Genomic DNA, 27,864 nt, shown 5'->3' with positions numbered 1-27,864 from the left:
TATCAGTATTTTATGTTTAAACACTTTTTATTTCTCCAGACAATGTAAAATACACAAATGTGGCTCCATGAGGAAATGTTACAAAAGAGATGATAAATACGGTAATAAAAGTTGAACATCTCAAAACATTTCACTGGCTCCATGTTCAGAAGAAACTGTTTACACAGAAAAACACACGTCAGGCTGCTTTATTGTTGTTATTGCGTGTTAGATGTTAGAGATGCAATCTGTCTGCTTCACACATAAACTACAGTCTCCAAGTATCTTTGAGCATTGCTTCCAACAGACAGAGCAAGAGAGGGGGAGGATAATTTAGGAGGATGTTAAACCATCACTTCACTGCAGGAAAGAAGATTGTCTACAATGAGTTTACCACAGGGCAGCGTTCAGTCGAAGCTGATTGAACAAGCAGCTGGCATGAAGCATCCACACTGAAAACATCTGGGAATTGGTGCTGGCCATTGTGTTTATATTGGCCACACTATAATTCCATCAGAGAAGGACAAATTTCCTCAGTCAAGACACAAGGTTAAAATGCTGAAGGTGAACAAGCCAAGCAAATGCCAGGTTGGTTAGTTCTCCTTTCCGCCCTGTGTTTTACACCTCGTCATTCTAAAGGACATAAAAGTTGAACAGTCATGTCTGTACTTCGTTTAGGCTGGAGAAATGTCGTGACCATCAGAATGTGGCAACTCTCTGGAAGAGGAAAGAGTAAGTAAGAGAATTTTGTTAGCAGCAAAAACAAATTTAGCAAGTAGCTCAAGATACAGATCAGAAGCTTAGCTCCTGAAAGGGAAAGATTTATCTTTGGGTTGATTTTGCTCCAAAACAAAGTCTCTCTAAGTCCAGTGTTGTGGTTTGTGCATTACAATATTCCCAAGTCGGGAAAGCAGGAGTTTTACAATCTGTTCTTGAAAATCCAGTATTTTATGAAGATTTTGTTAGCAAATACATGACAATCAAGGACCTTTTCTGCTCTATTGGTCCAGTTCTTAACCACAATCTACTGCAGTTTTCCTCAATCCGCTGCAATGCCCAGAAAAAGCTGTTTAGCAAGAGGTGAACTGTTAACAAATCAGCAACTCCTAAAAGCCCAGTTCTTTTAATGTAACAGTGTCAAGCGAAAGTCACAATACTACTTTAACTATGTAAGTTTCACATAGTAAATATTTCTTATGTGAATTCTTAAGGAATTCACCATTGGCCCATTTTTATGGGAAACCAGAGAAATCAGTGAGAGTATCTCCATGAAACATATCTTACTTAGGGAAGCTGCAGGTTCAGGAGACTAGAAGTAATCTAATTTCTTTCTCTCTCTCTCTCTCTCTCTCTCTCTCTCACACACACACACACACACACACAGAGAGAGAGAGAGAGAGAGAGAGAGAGAGAGAGAGAGAGAGAGAGATTGGCTGGCTTCTGGCCCTCTGCAATCACCATTCAGGACTTCAAGAGCAGAGATGATAAGAAGTCTAAGTGGAAGTCCAGATCAGAAGGCATTTATGCATATATTCTCATCACTGAGCTCCACTTACAAGGACTTTGGTAATGCTCTAAGAAAGGATAGGTCATCAGGAATGGCTGTAAAATTCCTGGCTGGTACAACATCTGATTCTGCTGTTTCTTTACTCTGCTTTTGTGGGTATTCAGCTACTCAGCTACTTTAGCAAACTTGCTCCAGACGAGTTAGAAGATCACCAGCCTTGCAAGTGAGACAGAGAATCCAAATTATAGAGCAATGGTGGAAGAGTTTCTGTCATGGATCTTTACAGGAATCTGGAATACAGTGTGATTCACAAACCTCTGAAAGTACAGACTTAAATTAGCTTAGCCTCACCAAAGCCAAAAAGAATATCTCTGATTAAAGCACCTGTATGCTGGCTTAAGTAGTTTTTCTATCACTTTGTGAATCATACAAAATTAAGTGGCTATAACTATATCTCAGTCTAGAAGTAGAAAATAGAGCAGGAAACTGTTAGAAAGTCCATAAGCTTGTTAGAGTACTTTGGGGCGATGGAGAGATATGGAATAGCAACATTGTTTGGTTAACTCTATGTGTGGGTTATATCTTATTTTATCTTTATTAAGTTTTACTAGAGATTTTCTTGCCTTTGTATGAGCTGTCAAACATTTATGTTTGGAAACCTTTTAAGTACATAGGGCCACATTCCATGCAGTCTGATACGAAACAGATTTCCCCTCCCCGAGTGGGTAGGTTTTGTTCCGACTTGTGCAAAAATTAGGAATAATTTCTTACAAGTTCCTGATCTCAATTCATGTCTAAACCAGATACAAATACATAATGGATTACTTTGTTCATTGAATAAACAACCCTCAAATGCAACTTTATCAAGAACATTCCCGTGAAACAGATCTATAAACCTCCTAAATGCAACAAGACCTCATCAGGGATGTTAGGAGTAAATCTTAATTTGTCATTCATGAACACTTCAACCTGCCCCTCTAAATGAATTATGTGCTCCATCATTGACAGGAACGTAACAGACGACACTTTGGAGATACCAAATGAGACTTGTGGGACTGGTTTATTGAACGTTACACAGGTGTTAACTATAGAAGTGGGCTGTATAAGCTCAGCCTTGATGTTGTGCAGAAGCCACAAAGTCAGTGACGAGCTTGTCTCAGTCTGTACTGCTACCTTAAGACCTTTTGTTATTTTCATCTTGAATGCACCTAATTATTATGTAGAGAAGTTCTATTTCTATCCATGGAGAAAGAAATAGGAATGGTGGTATGTGGTGAGTACACAGACACCACAAACCTAGCCCAAAAACCTGTGGACTTAGGTTCTATATCTCACATATCCTAGATAATATAAACACGCTGAAGTCTCTTCTTAGCTTCACAGTTCAGAAGTTCAACTGTATTGATAGCAGACATCATACCAATGAAATGGCACTTTCATGCCTCTAGAAGGCGCCAGAGATGAGTCAAATTGGCCGTTCCAGAAGATGCCACCCAAGGATGCTGCACAACCAATGAATGAAATTAATTTGAAATATCTGGTTTGTCCTCCTGATCATATTAACAGATGTGGACCTAAAGATGCAAGTTATCAGTGACTAACAGGGACATCCACTTTTGTGGTGTAATACCTGAAGAACAAAGCTCTCCATCATTACAACAGGCAGGATGGTAACCCTGAACCCTAAAGTATGAGTACCTAGTGTGACCTGATATCATCTTGCAGATGCAGAAAATAATAAAACAAATTGTTCATCTTGTGACAGCAAGATTTATTAGTATAAATGTACGTATTAGTCAATACTGGGAACATATATTAAGCAAAGTATATTTATAAGCTGACATTAATTAAATTCGCAGTACATGTGTAGGAAAGGTTAGACTCCAGATCCATTTATTGCAGTAATAGTCACACCTGCTTCTCCAACTTTGCACTGGCCCAAGTTGGTCCAAGTTGGCATGGATTATAGTTAGAGTAGGTGTAGAGCCATACCTGTGCAGATCACAACACTTATTAAAGGCTCTGATGTTTTAAATTTCATGTCATGGTTCTAGAACAGAAATCTTCTAGGCCAGAAGAAAACTTTTGGCAAGTAACTCCAACTCAGCTGTGGAAGGCCATTAATCCGAGGCAGCTCCAGTTCCACATTTATAAATGCAATTCTTCTTAGGTTTCAACATTACGAAAGCAACACTCTGTCTTAGCCAATAGGCCAGAATGTCCAATGCAGGACAGACCCACTCAGATAAATCTAATAAACAATAGGTGTTGTCTCTAAAGATATGGAATGCCTAGGGAAATTGAATATGTAATGTGAGGTGTAAGGCTGTTTATCTGTTTTGCCTGTTATTAGTGAATGTAATATACATTTGCCCATCTAAGCATATTCTGAACAATTCAAGATTAGGGTGAATATGAATATCTGAAACAGGGCAAGTGATTTAAAATGTTGCTTCTAGTAGGGGGTATAATGGGGGGAAATACAATCTCTATATAATTCGATCCCAAGGTTTCTTGCACCCTTGGACATTAAGTATAAATGCAGTCTTCTTTTCAGCTGTACTAAAAATGATATGCATGGCTTTCAATAAATCCTTATATTATACCGTATTGCAGCCACCCTCTGAGCTGGTTGGGGGAAAGAGTGATATACTAGGCTTTCCATACATCAGGAAAAATCCTGACATGTCCTGTTTTTGGGGTGTAAAAAATGGCATTGGGGGAATGTTGCCGAATCGGCAAAATGTCAGGGGGAAACCCAGATGTAACACGATGGGAAAAACAGTGGAAACAGCTCCAAAGCTCAACAACTTTGGGGGTGTCAGGAATTTTACTTTTTGAAATATGGCAACCGTAGATATACTCAAGGCCAGACAATGCGTTTCATGGCTGAGCCAGGATTTAATCATGGGTCTCTCATAAACCAAACCCTGCACATCTAACCCTTAAGATAAAGAAGCTTCATGAGTTTAAGAAAGAGTCTGCCTGAAGTAAATATTATTCTCCCAAGATTTTCAACATTATTTTGTTTTCCCCCACTCTCTGCTTAATGGCTGGTTTACTGTTTTGTTCTGCTTTGCATAGTTCCTCTTGCCAGTTTTCAGTATGTTTGAGAGCTTTGTTCCAGACCAGTAGCCATGATGGCAGACTGTGGGCAGTGGGGTGAAGCAAAGAAACTTTGGCAAAATACAAAAAATGTATTTACAATGACGATGACAACAAAGGACTTTTTTAGAAAAAGAAGTTTGATAGCTTCCAAATGGAACGAGGATGTGAAAAATAGCAATATACTCTGGCTAGAGGCTGTACAGCGTAACATTCTGTTTTAAAACTCCCTAATCTAGTAGAGGTCAAAGAAACAAATGGACATAAGAATGCTCACCGTACACGTTCTGTTTGCATCCTGTCAAACAGAGTGATTTTCTATTGGCTATTGAATTTGCCAGGAATTTTGGCGTGTTGGTCTGATGTTGCTTTAGGATTAGCAGAGCTTCTGCGCTCCAAGAACGCCTGGACAACCTGTGCATTTGTAAGAGAACAGATTATTCCAAAGGTAATGTCCCAGTGCCCTTTCTTACAAAGGCAATTTACATGGTAGATGATGACCTTCCCACTTCTTGCAGAAGGCAGAACATGACTGAATGTTTGAGAGATTTGCTCAGACAAATATCTATGATAGCAGGCTATGGACAGCAGAGTGAAACAGACATTTTGTGAAATCTCCCCCCCCAAAAAAATAGAACAATGGTAATAACATCCGGGAATAAAACATATTCTTTATGATTAAGGTCAGAAGACTGGAATCAAGACAAAGCATATTGCAATATTCTTTATCATCGTGTATATGATCAAAAATTGGTTTCCATTCTACTTCAAATTACTATAAAGACCTGCTTATTTGAACTACTTTTTTTTATAAAAAAGAAGCAATATTTTTCACCCTCTGTATGCAAATCCCGCAGAAATTCAGACATCCTTTGACATACTCTGCATGCCCTGTATCCTATATGCAAGCCTTTTTTTCTAATTTACATGCATTCAGCTGCTTGCTTTATGATTAATATGCTATATATTCACTTTATAGAGATACTTGCCATCCATAGATTGCTTTTGTGGTTAATTCAAGGCCCTTTTCTTTGTCTCCCATCCATTAATCCAATGCACGTGCTAAAGTCTCTCATGCATCAAGAGAAGAATGCTCCCATATTGCCGCGTATGTGATGCTCCTATATCATTAGCCACCCTTCCTGTGTGTTTGTTGTACAGACTTCCCCTGCTTTCCTTTTTGGGCAAATGAGAAGCTGCTGGCTGTTTTGCATTTTTCTGTTCATCAAAATAAGCAAATTAGAAGCAGCAAGCACCACTGAAGAATTTGATGATGGGTTTATAGGGTGGGGAGTGAGTGGGGGAGAGTAAATTAGCTCAAAAAAGTGCTTAGCGACTTTGGGAAAATGGCCTCATAAATCCTCACAAGCAAAACTGGTTCTGGGCCAGGTCTGCGGGACGACGAAACCGAAAGCATGTTCCAGGGAATGGGGAAATCCCTCATCCCAAATACTTTCCATTTATACTGGACTCCCCAGTTCATCACTCAGCTGTTCAATAGTATGCAGAAAGCTGTGAGTGGAGTTGCTGTCACACAAGAAGGCATTGCATCTTGTTTCCACTACAGTCCCGTGTGCCTTGAAAAGCACTCCTATGGGTTTGGGGACTTCCTGGAGTGACTCTACGGGTTGTGGCACAGGGGGCTGCAGTTGGGGGTGGGATTTGGCAGAAATCAAAAGATCCTCGTTGGCAGAAGGGAGTCTCTGACACTTTCGTGCCTTCGCCTGTGAAGACACCTACCACAATGTCCGTTCAACTCTCCCTCAGAACAGATTCCAACAGAGGAAAGGGAGCAGGTGAAAGAAGGAAGAATCAAAATGTCGAAACCCGGCGGAATAACATGCTGTCTTGTAAAAGTGCAACACCCAACGGGAGGCCTGGAGAGCATCCTTTGTGCGGGGGAGGGGAGGGTGCACTTAGGTTGTGGTAGGGAGCTGAAAGGTGGTTTCTGAGGAGATTGTGAGGGAGTTCTGAGGAAATCCTGAGGTAAATTGGTTGAGGAGCTTCAGGGAGGGGATAGCTGAAGCTCCGGGGGAAGAAAAAGAGGCTACAGAGAGAGTGAATAAAAAGAACCACGAGCAGAGACAGTGCAGGATATGACAGCAATCTCCCCCCCAATATAGTGTTAATTTAACAGTAGCAGCTCCACAGTCAGGGAGCAACAGAGACTGAGGCCTACAAGCTGTGCCCCAGCCCAGGACTGTGTAGCCAGAGGCAGCTCTGAGAGACTCTATAGTTAAATAAATTACAACACACATTTCCCCCCCCCCACACACTTTTTTACTTTAGTTTAGGGACTCACCGTAAATCTATTTGAATTACCCATATTGCTCCTTTCCTCCCCTTCTTGTGAAATAATAAATTCTTTGGTTGATTTGATTGACATCCTATGCCCTTTTAAAATGTGGTGTTTTTTTGTGTGGGGAGGTGTTATTGGGTTGTTTTTATTTTGACTATATACTTCGTGGTTTTATATTTTGATTTTGTTCTGTGAACCACCCTGAGACCTCCGGGTACAGGGCGGTATAGAAATTCAACAAATAATAATAATAGCAGTTCCCCCCCTGCCCTCCATTTTATGTAGTTGCCCACTGGTTTCCTTTCTACATTGTGTTAGGGAATGTGGAGCCAATGGGCTGAAAACAGCACACACTGTTTTTGTGCTCTAGCATTGTATCCCTCATAGATGCCATTGTGGCCTCTGGATTCCCCACCTCCATTGTCATATCACTGTGGTGGAACTGAGCCCAATCAGTGGTGCAAGTGAGGTCATTTTAGATTTTAGCTTTGTGAGCTGGCTTTGCTGCATTTGGGGTCTGTCCTGCTCATTCTGTGGCATGGGGCCCTGGACCTCTATCCCAAAGTCCTGCCCTTAACATACCACAGCCCAATCCCAGTTGCCCAACATGAAATTGAATCTCAATAATGCAGGACACATCTTGGAGAAAGTGGACATCAAATGAATTAGCTACTTGCTTTTTGGCAAAGAGAGCACGGGAGCGATGCTGGCATATCAAGGGCAATTGCACAACTACAGTATATAGTTCCAGATTGTGGTGAGGCAGAAAAGTTGTTTTCAGAGGTCCCTCCACCTGCAAAATGCTCTCCTCTCTCTCCCAGGTGCCTCCATTTACACATTTTTGGTGCCAGGTGAAAGACATCCTCTCAGGTCTTCACTTGTTAACATCTCTATAGCTGTTGCTGTGGTAACCACTGACAAGGCAAATTAAGAAGGGCCTATTTAGTGGTAGCTACAATAGTTGTTCCTTCACATGTTAAAGTAATAAGAATTAGCAGTTGCTCAGATTTGTCTCTAGCACTGATCAAAATATAGTTGTAAGGCAGATAGCCAAAGTCAAGAGAGACAAGTTAGGCACTGCATGTCTGTTGCCTGCCAGGCCTACCTCTGCTTGGTGCAAACTTATGAGTTTCAGCATTGCTCATAACCATGATTGGAGTTATAGTCCAAAAGTATCTGGAAGACAAGAGGTTCCCCAACTCTGGTTTAGACCGAAGACATATCAACTACGACACTATCAACAGCAGATGTCAAGGAACTAGATCCACGTTCTTCTATTAAAGGTAAGAAAAATACATACGTTATGAACATCATTTACTGGAAAAATAAGAAATGTTAACTAGTGACAACTTGAAAAACAATATGCAAGTGAGCATGTTTGCTCAGTGCCCACTAGGCAGGTCTTTGCAAGATGTGATTTTCAGCATACTACTGGGAATTTAACTTATTTTCTTTACAAGCACCTACTTGTAAGGTCCCTCAGTAGCACAGTGGTTTTTCTTGAGCTTAGCGTGTCATGCGCGTAAAGGCAGTGACTATTTTCCCAGCACGCTCCAAACAATTTGAAGCTTTTTGCTAGAATAACAAATTAGTACTCACCGTAGCCAAACCCACAAATATTTGTATAATTAAACAGCAAGCTTAGTAGTCAGAAAGGGGAAAGTGTTCTCCAGTAGTTCATGGCGCCAAGTGGATTTCTCCCCCTATCCTGCTAGATTTAGTTAGATTAGCCAATCTGATAGATAGGGCAACCCTAAACATATTAAACAGTACTTTGAAGCATTCCCTTTCAGGAATGTTTAATTCAACACTTGCTTTGATATTTGGAAGGTCTGAAAAACACTGAAGGTGGTATTTAAATAAGTTCTGATCTGGCACATAGACCTTGAGGCTTTATTGAATTTTAGAGGGTAAGAATAATGAAATGCTAGATTAGAACAAAGGAAAAACAAAAGAATCAAGGTGACTTTTTTGTATTAATCCCATACTCAGGATTCTATTAACCTACTAAGGGATATGATAGCCAAGGGGTTCATTCACACAGTTTGCTTCGTTCTAATTGGTTGTAGGTTCAGGTTTCACATAACTTGCCTCTTGTCAGCTAAGTGGTAGTGTCAGCTGGGTGATAGAGTCTTCAGCCTTTCTTGTTGTAAAGAGCTGTTTGGCCAGTTTATCTGAATGTGGTGCTAGCTGTATGTGTGGTTGCAGTGGTTTTCAACCAACTCCAGAAACTTAAATATGCCAGAAAACTTACTGGAATTCAGGTGCTAAACACTGGTGCGTAATTGCCTATGAAGCCAGCACAACAATGCTTAACTCTGACAGAACGTAATGTTTTGCAATGATATGCAGATGTAGATGTTGATATGCACCATCATAAGCATTTATGTGCTGGTCACAGGACTGAGTTGATACTCATGCTTAAAAGTAGTCTATTAACTGCAGTGGGGAATATAGTGTTCCAGTCTCAGTGGTTGCTGAATCAAGCTGCTGATCTTTGACACAAAGTCAGGTTATTGAGCTACTATGGTTCTGAGTGTTATGGCAACATTGGAAATGCTCCATAGTTGAGGATGATCAAATCTGCAAGGGTATGGTACATCATGAAAAAACTGCTTGAAGGGTCATAGCACAATTTATGATGTAGAGACTATATGTGCTATCAAAGAATTTCTAATGCCTGTGGTGTGATTAGGGAGAGCTCTACCATGAGATAAAGATACTTGAATTATTTGGCTGTTCACTTGCTTCCACTTTGGAAGGCGTTATGAGAATAGGCCTTTGAGCTTGGTGGAGAGACAAAACATCAATGATGAAAACTCACATCATTAAGGCACATACAAATCCATTCAGGTTGTAAACATGCTATACAGTCTCACATATTGTGCTCACTTATAATTTCACCTGCATGTATCCACTCTAATCCCCTTCCTTTGCAACTGAGGAGAAACAACAAAGCTAGGATTGGTGATGTTCCAATCTTTCTTAAGATATATGCTTTTAAGTCTAACAGTTCAATCCTATACATTTCTACTCAGAAGTAAGGGCCACAAAGTACAATGGGGAATAGGGTTGTATCTAATAGACTGTATTCAACGAAATTTTACTCAGAATGGACCTACTGAAATCAATGGATGTAACTAAGGTACAGAGGTGTAAAATTTCCAGAAATGTTGAAGCCATGGGGGGGCGTTGATTGTAAATTTTAATTATTTAATTGATTTCTCGAATCAGAACCAACTTGCTGCAAAGTGAGGCCCTATTTGTGTTTACTCATCAAACCCACTCCTTGTTTTTGCTGATTTGCCTCATAGTGGGACAGACACTTAGCATACTACTTGCCTCTGTCCCCAGTCTTATGCCTTCTCTGCATATTACATCTATTAGCCTCATTGTCTCCATATGTTACTAATGTAGGCTATCCTGTCTAACCCAGATTAAAGCATACTGTATATGGAAATCAGAGTGGTGATCAGTAAATCTCATAACTAGAACTCATAAACTAAAATTCTTCTCTTAACCTGAAATTATTTTCAAGAAAGGAGAATACATTATTCTAAAATTGTTTTTCATGAAAAAAGTAGAGTAAACCGAAAATTCAGGGTGAAAGTCTTCTAGAGCATTTATGGTAGAGCACAGAAAATAAACTAGCTGGGGCTTTAACTGAAAGGAGCAACTAAGTATGGATTTACATTATAATGCAAGCCAAGTCAGGTCCTCTATAATCATAGACCATGAATAGTCCTTCACGGCTGAATATGAAAAAGATAGCTTGCCTTTCATTCCTGTTCCAAAAAACAGTGGCCCATTTACAATTTGTGGCATTAAACTCTGATAGCCACACAAGCACATTAGCACTGGATTAAGGGAGATTAGATGCTATGATAACTCACATTCTGAAGTCCCATGCCCCCCTGAGGCATGTTGGTTCCGCATTTTATCTCACATAATAATAATAATAATAATAATAATAATAATAATAATAAATTTTATTTATATCCCGCCCTCCCCAGCCGAAGCCGGGCTCAGGGCGGCTAACAACAATAAAACAGTACAAAGGTACAACATAAACAACATTCTAAAATCATTCATTATAAAAATTAATTAATTCAAGCCACTAGCAACCATTGGGCCAGAGCTCTGCGAAGATTGCCGAGGGAGGGAGTCAGGCTGTGCCCTGGCCAAAGGCCTGGTGGAACAGCTCTGTCTTGCAGGCCCTGCGGAAGGATGTCAAGTCCCGCAGGGCCCTGGTCTCTTGTGACAGAGTGTTCCACCAGATCGGAGCCACAGCCGAAAAAGCCCTGGCTCTAGTTGAGGCCAGCCTAACTTCTCTGTGGCCTGGGACCTTCAAGATGTTTTTATTTGAAGACCGTAGGTTTCTCTGTGGGGCATACCAGGAGAGGCGGTCCCGTAGGTACGAGGGTCCTAGGCCATATAGGGCTTTAAAGGTTAAAACCAGCACCTTAAACCTGATCCTGTACTCCACCGGGAGCCAGTGCAGCTGGTATAGCACCGGGTGAATGTGATCTCGCAGCGAAGACCTCGTAAGGAGTCTCGCTGCAGCATTCTGCACCCGCTGGAGTTTCTGGGTCAGTCTCAAGGGCAGCCCCACGTAGAGCGAGTTACAATAATCCAGTCTGGAGGTGACCGTCGCGTGGATCACAGTGGCTAGGTCAGGGCGAGAGAGGTAAGGAGCCAACTGCTTAGCTTGGCGGAGATGGAAAAATGCCGATCTTCTCTCACTAGGCAGAGCTGCTGTTTGTCACTCTGTAGTAATAAAGGGGAGACATCATCCTGCTGCTGCCTTTCTGTTTGAGAAGGCAATGTGGAAGCATTGGGTCCTGCAGCCAGCCCAATGCAGGCACATGATTATTTAATAGATGGTCCCTCTGATAAAGTTAATAGGTTGTGCTCTTACTGACACAGCCATTCACTCAGGACCCATATGCTTGCACAATGACAGCTGTGCAACCACACACCACTTTACATTCCCTAACAAGCTCTTTCACCATCTGGTGCTGAATGCATTACTAGTGATACAACTGAATCCAGGAGCACCTCCAAACTGTGCACCTTCACATTCAGGGAGAGAGAAACTCCATCTGGGGTAGGCAACTTACTGACTTCCCAGACCTGGGAGCCACTCACCCACAGAACCTTGGTCTTGCCAGGATTCACATTCAGTTTGTTAGCCCTCATCCAACCCACCACTGCATCCAGACACCAGTCCAGGGCATTTTTAACCATTCCCAGTTCAGATGTTACAGAGAAAGAGAGTTGGCTACCATCAGTTTACTGGTGGCACCTTGCTCCAAACCTCCTAATAGTTTAGTGGGCTCAAGCCTATTGAGTTCTCTCCCAACCGAGGCTTCTTCCTTGATGAACCTCAGGTGCACAAGTAAGACTGTCTTGTTCCAATCAGCATAAAAACTAAAATAGTTTTATGATAAAAGTTATTTTTTTAAATGGATCATTTTCTGTCTATTGTTTTTATGTACACGGTATTGAAATGTGAATAATGAAGTGGTATATACAAGTTGTAAATAAAATAAATAAATAACATTCCAGCCAGGCAAATGCATCTGGAAAGACATGGAGCGGGACCAGTCAGTGGTGTAGTGATGCATTCCCCCCCTTTTTTTGGCAATGCATGGCTGGCCACCATAAATTGAAATATTATGCAAATCTAGCAGAGAGAAAAAACAAGGCATGCTGTTCATTAAAGGTTTTATTTTCTACAAAGGAAAGGAATCCCAAATAGGTGAATAACAAATTTTGACAGGTGTACCTAACCCTCTCCTCCCCACCATGTTGTGGTAGAAGTGGCAGCTGCTGAGGTGGTTTTTTGTTAACATCCCCAAGGACACCTACACTGGTTTTAACCAATTTCATTGCAGTGGGTTCTTTCAATGAATAGTGGTGGGTTGTGATAGTAACAGCTTAAGATGTCTAGTTCTCGTGCAAAACTGTACCCCCGGGCTGATTTCCAGGACTGATGGGTTCATTTAATACTATAGTGTAAGTTCATTATATGGACACTATCTGGAGGGTACATAATCCTTGCCCTGTAAGGCATCTGACAAAATATGCTCAACACAAAGGTGGCTTGGGACCATTACATAGTTCACAATTAGCCTACTGTTTCATTCAGCCCTAGCTGGCAGGATAACACCATCATTAATTTTACTTTCCTTATGAAACAGCAGCACTTTGTTACAGATACAGGCCCTTCCCCGTCCCCAGGAATGTGTACATGTCCCTTTAAGAGGTTTGGACTAGCTACCTGTCCCAGAACTGCCAAACAGGTGCAACTTCCAGATGAATATTTTTTTTTTTAAAGCAAAGCACAACATTTTCGGAAACTGAAGACTTGGTGAAGGAGGATTTTCCCCCTTCTAATTTATTTTTAAAAATCCATACACTCTGTATTGAACACAACAACAACAGATGTCCTAGGAGTGAATGCAGGGCTGTAATTCACTCTTAAGGTTCTGTTGCTGTTCATAAACTGCTCAAGCGCTTTATGACATAAGCAGAGTCCCTCAAGTGAATTACAGCCATCTATCCACTTTGGGACCATACATTATCATATGTAACTGGCAGCCAAGATACAGTTGGCTCATGTCACAGACTGGCTTTGCAAGCAGATTTCTAATAAGGCAGAAGTGAATCTGTAACAGTAGGAGGAAGCTTATTTTTTATTGCACCCCACCCCTTTTATTAGGAGGGACAGGAGAGAGCAGAGCTTCCACAAGTTTCCTAGCAGGCTGAAAGATAGTGATTTGGGGGTGGGTGGGTAGGAATCTCTCTGCTAGATATACCAATGAATGAACTGTGGCTGCTTTTAAATCTTGCACGTCCCATGAAGCCGTCATTTCACTTGCCCTGACTGCTTTGCATGATAATGGTGGAGCTGTACATTATACATATGAAGTGATATGTGGAACAGGTGTTCTGTCCCACAGCAGGTTAAAATGGGCCATATTCCTTTGGGAAATAGACATTTCACAGCAACAATAACAACAACGAAAGAGGGACCCAGATGGAAGATATTTCTGTATCAGTGAAGCTTTAATATCGCCATCTAATAAAGATTTAAGATGTTTCTCATTCTAGCACAGTTTTCAACTTATGCCTGAGAATTACACCAGATACACCATTTTGTCGAATGCAGTGGCATGCACAAATAATTGACCTATCACAGCTTTATCATCAGCAATAAACAAATGCATTTTATTATTATTTTCCTTTTTCTTTTTTTTTTTAGTCCCCAAGGTGAAGTTTCAGAGTGTTACACAGTCAGATTATATAGGCTGTAGCAAGGGTGGGGAACTTTTTTCATCCCATGGGTTATAATGCCGTTGGGACAAACCAGTCCTGTTATTTTCCTTAACTACTCGGCTGCAAACCCATCCCATTAGAACTTGTCACAGAGAACAACCACATGTCTGTTTCTTGCACTCTTATTTGGGTGTATTAAGCAGTGAGAGCATGAAACCCCCACTCTGAAACTGTAGAGTCTGCACAGTTTTGCCACATGCAGTTTAGCTTGCATGTGGAGAACCAGTGTGTTGTAGTGGTTATTTTCAGACTGGAATGGGGGGGGGGGTATCTGGTGTCAAAGCCCACTTTAGCCATGAAGTTCAATGGGTGATCTTGGGTCTCTCTCTCTCTCTCTCTCTCTCTCTCTCTCTCTCTCTCTAACCTACCTCACAGGGTTGTTGTTAAGAAGATGGAAGGGGGGAGGAGAACCTCAGAGTTCCTTGAAAGGCAAGTTAAAAAATTTATATGTATGCACTGATGAAGCACATCTGCTGAATTAGAAGACAGGGGTCACAATTCCATTAACATGGATAGGAAAAAGGCAATGCAAAATTACTAATGCATTAGTGGAAGATTTTATACTGCTTCCCCTGCTCCACAAGGCATTATTTTCCCTCCCGTCCAGGAAGAGCAGCAGTTCCTGGGATGGAGTGTACATACCAGGCCTCTTCCTTGCACAATCATGAAAACTACATGGACTTCCAAGTAGTATCCAACTAAGTTTGACTCAAAGTAGATCAATTGATTTCAGTGGGTCTGCTCTGAGGGTGTTATGGGGTGTTAGTGAAGGGGTAGTGCCTCTGGTAGAGAATATGTTGTGCTCCTTCTATGGTAATTTGACCACCTTTGCTCCCCAACCTGCACTCAGCTCTCACCCGTAGCTCCTATAAGCTGTCAGCATGTAACGGCCACACCATGGGAAATGGCTTCGGCTGACAGGCTAAACCAGGGGAGGGTAGCCAATGGGTCTCAAACTCCTGTTGAGTTAGCGACTTCCCCTATATGCGAGGACAGTTTCCAGCAGATTGAAGACCAATAGTGGGTCCAACAGTCAAGAAGGTAGCTACTGCATGTGTTGTAGAGAGAAGTGAGGGGCTTGTCAACCTGGGAAGGTAGCTCATCTAGGAAAAGGAAAACTGATCCTAAACTTCCTCTGCCTTGTAGCTTTACTCATTCATAAAAAAAGTATTTGGGAGTAAACCCCAAGGAAAAATCTGTACCCGCTGCCTTGTGGGACATCTTTGGGGAAGGAAAAGGCTAAGGAATAAACCCTACACAAATCCAGTGTGGGTGGCATATTGTATGCCTCCTTCCAGCAACTCCTGCAGCCAAGCTGGTGGCAAATGTATTGCTCTGCTTTTCTTTGGACCCCATCAGCAAGGCCAAGAGGTGAGTCTTTTGGTTTGGGCAACCCAGGCTTGTGCACCATAAGAAAGGTCACTTCAGTGTTGCTAAGGCAGCAAGTACAAATTACCAGTCTTTGCTGCCACAGCGGGCTCTGTGATTCTCCAGTGGTTTGGTTTCATCCCTGGAAGTGCACTCCATTGTCTCTCGAGACAGACAGATGCCAACAACTCTGAGCTAAATCTGGTTGAATGCTATCCCAAGTATGTACCGCTGATGATGTTAACTTACAGCAAAAGTTCTTTATAAGGGAGCATAGGTGAGTTATGTATTGCCATTTCTTGCCCCCTTGCCATACTGCGTCTCAGCCACTGTATTTCCTAGTCCTTCCTGGAGATGCAAATTTCCCCCTGAAAGTAAATTTTAAAAAACAAATTTTATTCTGTTTTTTTTTTAAATAGTATTTATTAAAATTTTAAGTTTACAAAAAGACAAAAGAAAAAACACCAAATTGAACAATAACAAAACCAACACATCACAATAAAAAATAAAAAATAGAAACAATTAAAAAAACAGAAAGAAGAAAGAAAAAAAACAAATTGAACCTTCCCATAGCTTATCTTTCATTTGCTTGTTTCCCTGACCTCCTCACACCTTCCTTTTTTGTATTCTAAGTCAGTTATTCATTTCAGCAAATCCTTTCCCTCTCTTCAAAATTTTTATCCTGAAAATTTATCTTGATCTTGATATAAGTTTACTTTCCCTCTTTTCACCAATTAACAGTCTATTTTTCTTAACTTTGATACATTTTTGCTAAAATCACCTAGATTCATTCCAACATCGTTCTAACATCCATTAATTTTACAATGTTTCTGTAAATAGTCTTTAAATTTCTTCCAATCTTCCTCCACCGACTCTTCTCCCTGGTCTCGGATTCTGCTTGTCATTTCCGCCAGTTCCATATAGTCTATCACCTTCATCTGCCATTCTTCCAGAGTGGGTAGATCTTGTGTCTTCCAATACTTTGCAATAAGTATTCTTGCTGCTGTTGTGGCGTACATAAAGAAAGTTCTGTCCTCCTTTGGCACCAATGGGCCGACCATGCCCAGGAGAAAGGCCTCTGGTTTCTTCAGAAAGGTATATTTAAATACCTTTTTCATTTCGTTGTAGATCATCTCCCAGAAAGCCTTAATCCTTGGGCATGTCCACCAAAGGTGAAAGAATGTACCTTCCATCTCTTTACATTTCCAGCATTTATTATCGGGCAAGTGATAAATTTTCGCAAGCTTGACTAGTGTCATGTACCACCTGTATATCATTTTCATTATATTCTCTCTTAAGGCATTACATGCCGTGAACTTCATACCTGTGGTCCATAACTGTTCCCAGTCAGCCATCATAATGTTATGTCCGACATCTTGTGCCCATTTAATCATAACAGATTTTACCATTTCATCCTGAGTATTCCATTTCAACAGCAAATTATACATTATTGACAAATTCTTTTGGATTCTAACAGTTCTGTTTCCAATTTTGATTTTTCCACCTGGAAGCCAATTTTTTTATCCAAATTATATGCCTCCATTATCTGATAATAATGAAGCCAATCTCGCACTCTGTTTTTTAATTTTTCAAAACTCTGCAGTTTTAATCTGTCTCCCTCTTGTTCCAAAATTTCCCAATATTTCGGCCATTTAGCCTCCATATTGAGCTTTTTCTGAGCCTTCGCTTCCATTGGTGACAACCACCTTGGGGTTTTATTCTCAAGCAAATCCTTATATCTTACCCAAACATTAAACAGTGCTTTTCTGACAATATGGTTTTTAAACGCTTTATGTGCTTTGACCTTATCATACTACAGATATGCATGCCACCCAAAGACATTATTAAAGCCTTCTAAGTCCAACACATCAGTGTTCTCAAGAAGCATCCATTATCTCAGCCAGCAAAAAGCGGCTGATTCATAATAAAGTTTTAAGTCTGGCAGGGCAAATCCACCTCTTTCCTTAGCATCAGTTAATATCTTAAATTTTATTCGAGGTTTCTTGCCCTGCCAGACAAATCTAGAGATATCTCTCTGCCACTTCTTGAAACACTCCATTTTATCCAATATTTGCAATGTTTGAAACAAAAACAAGATCCTTGGCAATACATTCATCTTTATCACAGCAATTCGGCCTAGCAATGATAACTTCAGATTTGACCATATTTCTAGATCCTTTTTCACTTCCGTCCAACATTTTTCATAGTTATCCTTAAACAGATTCACATTCTTAGCAGTCATGTAAAAAATCAAATTTATTCTGTGACCAGGATGATGTGACCAGAAATAACCCCTACCAGAAGAATGATGACATAAAAACATGTGTGTGTCTTAGCGTGTGTATGTGGTAGAGGGAAGGCATTAGCTCACAGTTTCCACCCATCCATATTGTTCTTTAAATCTCCTCCCCACCCACCAATCATTTTGTAAGAATCCATCATGACCTGGGCTGGATCATGCCATGTCTCATCAAGCTTTTGTGGTGACACTGTAGTGACAATGCTGTCCTAGCATTCTGTTCTGTTGATTTAATTGCCAGTATAACAGCTATGGGATCAGGTTGGGACTGACATTAAAACACACACACACGCACACGTCTCCACTATCAAAACATGTTCTATAGATTATTTCATAGGTCACTAAGTAGCCTACTTTATATACCATAGTGCTGGCATTGCACAGAACCTTAGACTCAGTGGCACATAAATATTCAAGCGTGGGTAGCCTGCAAAAAATTGTAAAGATGAAATAAGGAAGGTGTGAAGTTAGAGGCTTGATTTATATGAGGGAAACTTGCACTGCGAATATTGCTGTGGGCCTGGCTCCTAGAGACAAGATTTGTTAGTACAAACTGTCTCTAAATATTTATGCTCCGCTAAATAATTGCTAAATAATTCCAGTTCTCAGCTGGAAATTCAGGATTTGGACTAGCTGAAATTAGTCATGGAGTAAAATGGTATATTGGTATTTTATACAGCAGGACTCTTATCCAATGACACTTGTAAGTTTCAGGATATAATTAATATCCCTTTATAAAGTGCTCTCTATGGCCTGACACTGGAGCACTTCTTTGAGAAGTATTTCGTTGAAATAAATGAAGCACTTAAAGGCAATATATTCAGGGTTATTTATCTGAGAATTATTAAAGACATTTACATTTTCTAGCTCCAACTGTATGAACTTCACTGCATAACCTTCTTCGCTGTAGTCCCAGTTTGATTTGTGTGTGTGTGTGTGTGTGTGAGAGAGAGAGAGAGAGAGAGAGAGAGAGAGAGAGGCGCACTAATGAAAGAGAGACAAATGATTCTATTACTGTCTTTAGGGCACTTTTTCAATGATCCATTTTGCCACCCTTACCGATAGTTTCTGGGCTCAAGATTAATGATAGGTCCTCTCTAAGGGGTATTTTTATAGAGCGACTCTAGAAGAAATGATTTTTTATGAACATACAGCCATTCATTCAAAGTACCAGAGAAACAGACACAGCAACAGTTGCTCATGACTAGGGTACTGTGGTAATAGGATTATTCTAAAATTAAAATCCAGAAACAAAGCAGCATTAAAAGAGATATGGTCAAAGTAGGGAATGTTCAGGTAACAAAGTAAGATAAAAAAATCTTTAGAGCATGAACCACTGAAAATGGAAGAATTAAGCATCTCTCCCAGCTCCACTAAAGTGAATGCTACTGTAGTTAAAATACATTCTGCAGCATGTTAATGTACTTACATCTTTATTTACTAATAAAATCTAAAATATTCTACTGATTCTTCTTTTTGTGGGGAAGGCTCCCAAAATGTAACTTTTTAAATGTAAGACGGTAGGTAAATAAATATTCACTTGCACTTAACTTTACCATGAAAACCCCGTCCCCTTTTTAAATAGCATCAATTTATCCAAACTGGTGATGGGAATTCTCTTCCAGTTTTTGGAAAACCCCTCCGTTTCTTATTTCTTGAACTTAAGAAATGGCTTGATGTGAACAAACTTTGGTTCTTTGAAAAAAAAAATAAAGGCACTGAAACATGTATTCCCAAACTCGGAGCATGGGAAGATTCCTCAAAAAAAATATAATTTAGCATAATATTTGGATTGTTTGATTGTGTATAATTTCGAATATTTAATGTTGTTTGATTGGATGGTTAAAGTGACAAATTTAATAAATATTTTTTTTAAAAAAAGAAGAAACATGTATTCTCCACACAACACAGAAATGATGTTATCAAACCATGACCTCCAATTACTATATACGTATTTATCCTCTTCTTCCTCCAAAGAATTCAAGTCAGCATATAAATTTTCCAGGTCCCAAATTTATTTCACAACCATTCTAAAAATTAGGTTAGGCTGAAAGCCACACAGAAAGCATTGTAGGAATATAGGGTTAGGGTCCCCCTCATCTTACTCTTAAACTACACAACACAAGGTCTTGACTATGCCAACAGAAATTCTAGACCATGTGCAACAAGGGAGATGACAAAGTACCCAGCTGAAAGCTTGGGCCAAAACTGCTTCACCCCACCAGGTATTCATATGTCAACTAGCTCAGATGCATGGATTAAAAATGGTGCATTGTTTTGTTTTGTTTATTTTTTTTGGCAGAACTATTCAGTGGCCGGCCACCAGAGAGGTGGGATAAAGTATTGAAACTGGAAAAGCTTTCTTTTCCCCAAAGTCACCTTACCAATGCCCTTCAACTTATTCTTTATTATTATTTATATAGCACCCTAAGTGTGCAGGAAGGCAGCTCCTTGCCCTGAGGAGCTTAAATCTGAAATTAAACACAGGAAACATAGGAAGGAAGTGGGAGCATTGATAAACTGAGAAGCAAATGCAGTTGTTTCAGTTGTACATGCTTGGGCAATTAGCAGTGTAAGTTACAGAACATGAGTAATGGGGAGTTATGTCAAAGGTTGCAGGGCAAGAGTTGGTTTTGAAGAGGCCCCCATATCACACTAATGATCATGACCCTCCACTCTTAAGCACATAATGTTACTGAACTCACTTCCTCCAGCGCGCACACAGATATTTACATGTGCCATGATGCACTGGCTACGAGATACGATGGTGTTGGACTTGCCTTTCAAATAGGAGTCTGTCCCAGTCACACTGAAAAGGGGTAATGAGGAGTCTGTTTTTTCCCCAATAACAAAAGGGTACCAGAATAGGGGTAAAGAATCCTTCCTCCCCTACCCATGGCTGTACCCCACCCCCAGTTTCTACAAAGATACTTTTCTCTCAGTCCACCTCTGATTTACTAGAAGTGAGCCTGGCTGCATAAAATGTGCCTGAGTGATGGGTCCAAAGGATCAGCAACAGGGGGAGGGGGACTATAGTGAACATCAGGTTAACCCTCTTGCACTCACCAACAAGCAACACCTACCACAAGGCAAAGAGGGTTTAGGGGTATTCCACTAGTGTGCCATTTCCACTGTTGAAACTGGGATCCCAATCCTCAATGTGATATGCATCTAAAGATATGTGACCTGGGTGTAACAGCAGTTAAAGAAACAGATCTGTTGCTGTTATGTCTTGCATCAGTTTGAGACACCTGACGAGTTCCTCTTTTTTTCCTTTTTTGCATGGGTTGCCATTATAGGGTTCTTGACTAGAGCTAACAGCCCTTTGTCTTGACTGTAGTAAACCCACCCAGTGGTAACCAATTTGTAAGCTGCCCTGGGAATATTTATACTGAAGGGCAATGTATTAGAAAATCAGATTAATTAGTTAATCTAGTTTAAATAGATTAAAAATTAGATAAAATTTTAAAATTTAGAGAGGAACTTTGGATACTTTCAGGCTACAGCATACAACAGAGACTAATCTTCTGGAGCTGTTACATATATTTGAATATTTATGAAAAAAAACCTCCTTTATGAAGTCTCAAATGCTCCAAATCTAGCTTAATCAATTAAACAAACATTAAATGTGTTTGAGTATCTTCTCTCTTTCTCTTATCAATATAACTCTCAAATGCTTTCCCTTCACCGCCCAAGGTGATGAAAAATAGATTCATTTACTCTCTAACTGCTCGTAATTGTGGTTTCAAGAAATTTTCTTCTGATTTTTGAAGCCACAAGTAGACTTTATGTGGCTCTAAAGCTGCAGTTGGTTTTCATCCCACAATACTCGAGGGTATCACTCTCCTTCAGGCAGCTATTGTTTGCAATCAGAAGATAAAGGCACTCTTGATAACACTCCCATAATCATGTTAATATTAATACTTTGGTAGATACTTTATCCTCTAGTGATAGATTTAAACAGTTCAGGGTCCCCCGCCTCTTATGTTCAAATCCTTATGAACAAAACATTAGCAACTTGATCCACAGATCAGGGCAAAGGGGGTTATTCTCACAACGTGTAAGCACAGTATACCTATATATCTGTGCAATGCCTGTATAACTATTTCTTACAGAGAGAACATGAATCTTCCGCTGCCTGTGCAGTCTAAGCAGCATTTGTTTCCTATAATTTCTACAAGCTGATCTGCATCTTCTGAAGAAAAGCAAACATGAGAGAGCCCTTCTGGGACTTCACTACTTAACAAGGACAAATAGGGCAAAGGTGTTTCACGTAAAAAGGACCTATAGATAGAAAAATAACACATCTGGGGAAATGATTGTCTCACTGAAAATGTGCCAAGTCTGAGGGCTTTCTGGCTTGTGGAAATTGACACAATTATCCTGCCAGGGGGGTTCTGGAACTTGTGGTGGTAGTTACCTCTGCTGTTGCAATTGATATTTCCCTGCAAAACTGGAGAGAACCTGTTGCCACATCCACTGTTTTCACCCACTAATGTGCTAGGTTGTTGGGGGTGGCAGGGGAAGTGGGCGATGGAGGCAGGTGTTCAACATTTAAGTGGAGCAAGCCCCTATTTGACTTGTACCTCTGAAGGAAATTCATCTTCGGCCTTCCATCTTCCACTAGACATTTGGTTTGTAGATACGTTCTCCCCCTCATTTAATCCCCATAACAGTCCTGTGAGATAGGCTAGGCTGAGACACAGTAACAGGCCCAAGGTGAGCTTCACAGCCAAGTGAAAATTTTAATCCTGGTTTCGCAGGTCCTAGTCCAACACTCTGATCACTAGATCAGACTTTTCAACAGCCTGCTCAATAATCTGGTCCTGGTCAAAAACAGCTTCAATTTCTGTCATCAGAAAACTAATCAAGTGCGAGACCAACTATAGATATTCTTGACTGTTCTGCAACTATATAGGGGAGTTTTTAATGTTTGAAGTTTTATTTTGTTTTTAGTCTTCTGTTGGGAGCTGCCCAGAGTGGCTGGGGAAACCCAGCCAGATGGGAGGGGTATTATTAGAGTTTAAAAACCTTTTGGATAGGAGGTGGCATGGCAGAACACATGGAAGCAGTAGCTGACAGAAACTAATAGGTGCTGACTGAACAGACAGGGCAAGGAAGATAACAGGGCAAAAAGAAATAGGCTCACTGGCAGATGAGTGGAGGAGCTTCTGAAACCTGACTGTAAGCTTATAAGTAAATCTGATGCACTTAGGCCTGCAGATTAAAATTAGGTAATATATATATACAGCCATATTCCATACCACTTTTCGTATCAGGATAACAAAATCACAGCATGTGGGGCTATCTGCTTCTAGAAGAGGTGACTACGTTATTAGATAGCATTCTTTGTAGTGCATCAGTGCATCCCAAAATTCAGGTCTCTGTTTCTTCTGGTGCCTGGTGCTTATATTGATGTTGGTATACCCCTTCCCCCCAAATCTCTGCTGAGCAGTGTACAAAATTCCAGCTGTTTGGCATTTAACCAGGGTTTGTGTTTCTGTCAGGACAATAAGGCACAATGGAGACTATAGAAGGCCTTAGTTTCTTTTTGATATATGTTTTATTTACACATATATAACCAGAGGCTTTCAATGGAGGGGCTCACAGCAGCAACATCCAAAAACGTGCTAGCTTACTCCATAGTAGCAGCATCAGCATCCTTTCTGTGCAACTTCTTTTGGTGTGCAGGGCACATCACAACCTAAGTGTTCCTCTTTGCTTCCTGGTTACATCACTACCAACCCTCTTCTAAAAACCAAACTGTTTTTATATACAAAGAAAGGGAGGGAGGACTCCATTCATTTGTGTTCTAACACCCATTTCCTTTGGTGCTTTGAACTCCTCATGGCTAATCTCCCAGAAGGTCATCTCACAGAGAGATTTGGACTAGGACTTCAGTGTCCAATACGCAACCTAGGAAGTGTGCCTGCTTAAATAGCTTTTACATGTGCCAAGAACAGAAGATTATTAGTGGGTAATGCCCTGTTACACACTTGGGTCTGCTATTTCCTCTAAGGAAATTAGCTTTGACACCCCCTAAATTCTACCCCTATAAATCTATAACAATATGATAATCTCTAGCACAGTGTTTCCCAACCACTGTTCCGCGGCACACTAGTGTGCCGCGAGATGTTGCCTGGTGTGCCGCGAGATGTTGCCTGGAGGGAGGTGGGCGAGTCCGGCGGCGAGAGGCGGGGCGGGGGCGGCGAGGAGCCAAGCCACGCTCTCCTTCCTGCCTCGCTTTGCTGCCTCCTCCCCCCCACCCCCAAAGCTTGGAGGTTCCCCGGCAGGAAGGAGGAAACTTAATCCTCTCCAAGGGCTGCGGAAAACAGACATGCAAATGGGGGCTTGCCAGCTCTTCAAGCGCCGCCGGCTTTCTTCGGGAATTACCGCCCGCCGAGCCCGGTAACGCTGACAGGCCGAGCCGCGGGGCTTGGCAGCGCAGCCGGCAGATGGTGGGAAAGGGCGGCCGCCACGCGCCGGGCAAGGCGAGACTCGACGGGGAGGACACCGGCAGCAGCGCCCCCTCTCAGAAACCCGCTCCGGGCAGGTAATTCACAGAGAGTGGACAGAAGGAAGCCTTAAAGGGCTTCAGCCTCCCAGAGTGGCGGGGAATAATAATAATAATAATGATAATAATGATAATAATGATAATAATGATAATAATGATAATAATGATAATAATGATAATAATGATAATAATGATAATAATAATAAAATTGACAGGTGGTGTTTTTCTAGGTGAGGGGGTGGGGACTATAATAACAAAAAAATCAGCTGTATATCAACCGCTGTTTTGCAATGAGGAATTGCAAATAAGGAAGATCAAAAGGAGAATGTTTTTTTGGGGGGGAACTCTCTTCCTCTTCCTCCTCCTCCTCTCGTTCTTGCTCCTCTTCCTGGCAAAAGGGCTGCTGAGACCCCTTCTCTCTTGGGTGCCGGTGGGTGCTGTGACGTTGACGCTGCTGTGGCAAGTGCCTTTACTTAGCAGAGTGCATTCCCCTTTACACAGGAGGGGAGGGGAAAAAATTGAAACTTACACTTTCGTGCGTCCCTCCCGGCGTGACGCTGCGCGCTGACGTCACGGGGCTGTAATGGTGGTGTGCCTCGAGATTTTTTTCATCAAACAAGTGTGCCTTTGCCCAAAAAAGGTTGGGAAACACTGCTCTAGCAAACACTATAGATACCTCAGATTGTCTTTTCTTACTCACCAGTGTTATTCATGTGCTGTCTGTGTTGAGTGACACTTGCTAACCCACATCCACATTACACCCTCATCAGGTCTCTATATCAATTTCACTGTGCCAGGGTTGATAGAGATATGGCAGTGGGTGCTATCAGTTTGCTGAAATAACAACTGATTTTGTTGCTCACTTTCCTAATTACTTGCATACATATTGAATGAGACAACCAAAGATCCTTTTGTCAATCCGCCCTAAAATACTTGGTTTATAGGGGTTATTGGCAATCCTATGGCTCTACCACTCAAGATAATACCAATTCCACCCACAAAGTGCTCTGGTGCAGTGCTCTAGTGTCCTCACCATCTGTTTTGTGGAATGTGATAAAATCTCTTCTATAGGGCCTCAGTTCTAAACATGACTTCATAGCACTTCAAACCACACAATCTGACAGGATGAGTGGCACTGCTAAAAACCTGCAAGTGAAGCTTATTTTTAAAATGTTGGGGCTATTCCAGTAATTACATTTATCTTATGACAAAGGCAACTATGATGTGTGAAATAACTGTCAAGATCAAGTATAAAGGAATGCAGAATTCATCAGTAGGGGCATGCTGATAAAGTAATTACCTTATCATTTGGTGAAAATGACCTCATTTGATATTGATTAATTGGCCTTGATAATAGACCCACAAAGTGAGGACTACGTAGAAGGTTGAGTGGAGATCTTATGGTGTCCAGCAAATTTTCTGTCTGAACTTTGCTCAGAGGAAAGTTGAGGTTGTTAAGTCATGTACTGGAAGTCATATACCGGAACATGTCTGGAACCCTTAGGAATATTCATTTCTGTTTTAGTGGCTTTGACCTGCTTCAAAATTAGTAGGAAACCATGGTTTCCTCCTCTGTGAACAAATCTACATATGCACTCTTCCCATCTGCTTTCTTTTTCTTTTTTATGTCAGAAGAGGAGCTTTCGCTTTTAAACTAAGCACCGTTTCCCATGTTACTCAAATCCAGGGAACTGTGCTTAATTTCAACTAAGGTTAGTAAGAACAAGCCAGGATCAAACCTTAATTTCTTATCACTTTTGAAGGTTACTAGGACTACAGAGAGTTCACAAATAACCTGATTGTAATGGTTTACCAAGTACCCAATGTATTGGTGGATCTATAGCTATAGATCTATAGTGGACAATTGAGAATATCCAGTATTGTGTTCCAGAAGTTAAAAACATACATAGCAATCAATCAACTTTATGGTCACAACTACGATAGTGTTGCCCAAAACTAGGACATGTCAGGAATTTTCCTGACATATGGCAAGCCTAGACTAAGATCCTTGTCCATTGGGAGGCTATTTTTGTGCCTCCCTACAGTGAATATAAAGTGTGTTTTGCTGTTCAAAACAGCTGGTGAGCATTCTTTTGTGATCTTTGTCCTTATTCTATAGAACTTGGTCCATTATTTCCCATTTCCAAGAAATATTTTGTGTCCACAGTCTTTTAAAGTGACATTTTTGTCAGTTTTTTAACTTTGATTTACAAACTGTCCAAGTTACTTAATATGTAACCCTTTTGATTACTATTACTATTGTATTACTATCGTACAGTATTTCATTATTCCTAGTTGGGTAGGAACGCCAAATACAGTGGGCCTGCCACTTACGTGTAATTTACTTAGGTGGTTATGACTGAAAAATGAATGAATGGAGAGCAGGGAAAACCCATCACAGAGAAAGCTTGTTAGTTCCTCTGCCTTGCTTTCTGGGCTCTGAGAAGGTCACATGAGGGAAAGCCGCTTGCATGACCTGGTAATTGAGGCAGAGGGCCTGGCCTGCTCTGGAGAAGTAGGGATGGTCATGCAGGGTGTGGTTCCAGGGGCTTCCTAGCTTTTCATGATTTTACTGTTGTGCATGGACCCCCAGAACTGAACCCTTGCATAAGTGTATTATTATTTGTGTATGTGTTTGTGTATTCAGATTAAAGCTGTGGGTGTCTATATTGTATGCTTCCATGTGTAAAGGATTTAAAATTTAAGATTCTGAACTGAAGTTTTAATAGTTTTGCCTAAGTCTGGTGGGAGTTTGGATTCTGGGTGGCAACTGAACCAGTAAGACAAAATAGAAAGTTACAGTAATAAACACAGGCACAACCTCTTAATTAAGGAATATGGAATATAGCACATCAAAGGGAAAACTTTTACCTATTATTAATTATGACAATAATTTCTATCTCATAACATTTCACATAGCAACTGTCACCAAGAAGATCTACATTTTGAGCTGATGGCACATCTATCAGTTTTTATCCAAACAGACACAGACACACTTTCACACAGAGCTTATTACTATTTAATCTTCCATTCCATCAGCTTTCTAAAATCTTGATTCCACAAGACAGTGAAATATGGGCCTACCTTTAAACATATGAATCAACCCAAATGCTCCTCCCAGTCCAAGAATTAGACAGAGACACATTGAATTGGGACCCAAAACTCTATATGATGTACTCACTCACTACCCTTCTATTTAAGTGTAGGTAAATTATAATAGCTTCGCAGTGCTTAGCACGTGTAATAACTAGACCTAGAAAACATCTCTTTGGCAAGTTCCCACAGAGCATTCTTTATTATGAACTTTATTAATAAATAAGTGTTGTTATCAGTCTTTGATCATGGCTATCTTTTAGTTGAAGTTGATCCATCTCCTTTATCCACAGTTGTGAAATTGCTTGGATTGCAAAACAAAGTATTTGATGAGGAGTCATTACAAGACATGAGAAATT

General features: G+C 40.8%; 2 long non-coding RNA genes across 4 annotated transcripts in view; one reads left to right on the top strand and one right to left on the bottom strand.

Annotated features, from left to right (window-relative positions):
• The window catches only part of LOC309515591, a 190,279-nt gene that overhangs the window by 142,705 nt on the left and 19,710 nt on the right, over positions 1-27,864 (top strand). The gene's annotated exons all lie outside the window — the stretch shown is intronic.
• On the bottom strand, positions 9-27,644 carry LOC309515582. Of its 2 annotated transcripts, none has more exons than XR_014212523.1 (3): positions 27,497-27,644; positions 4,869-5,005; positions 9-696 (listed from the first exon to the last, which is right to left on the bottom strand). It is a non-coding gene; the product is annotated as an uncharacterized lncRNA (long non-coding RNA). The 2 variants fall into 2 exon arrangements; XR_014212524.1 differs by lacking the exon at positions 27,497-27,644 and adding an exon at positions 5,581-6,987.

The sequence above is a fragment of the Podarcis vaucheri genome (assembly GCF_965113315.1).
Source record: "Podarcis vaucheri genome assembly, chromosome: 12".
In the NCBI taxonomy this organism is placed as follows: Eukaryota; Metazoa; Chordata; class Lepidosauria; order Squamata; family Lacertidae; genus Podarcis; species Podarcis vaucheri.
The sequence above is the reverse complement of the archived record's forward strand: the minus strand, read 5'-3'. Positions and strand labels throughout refer to the sequence as shown.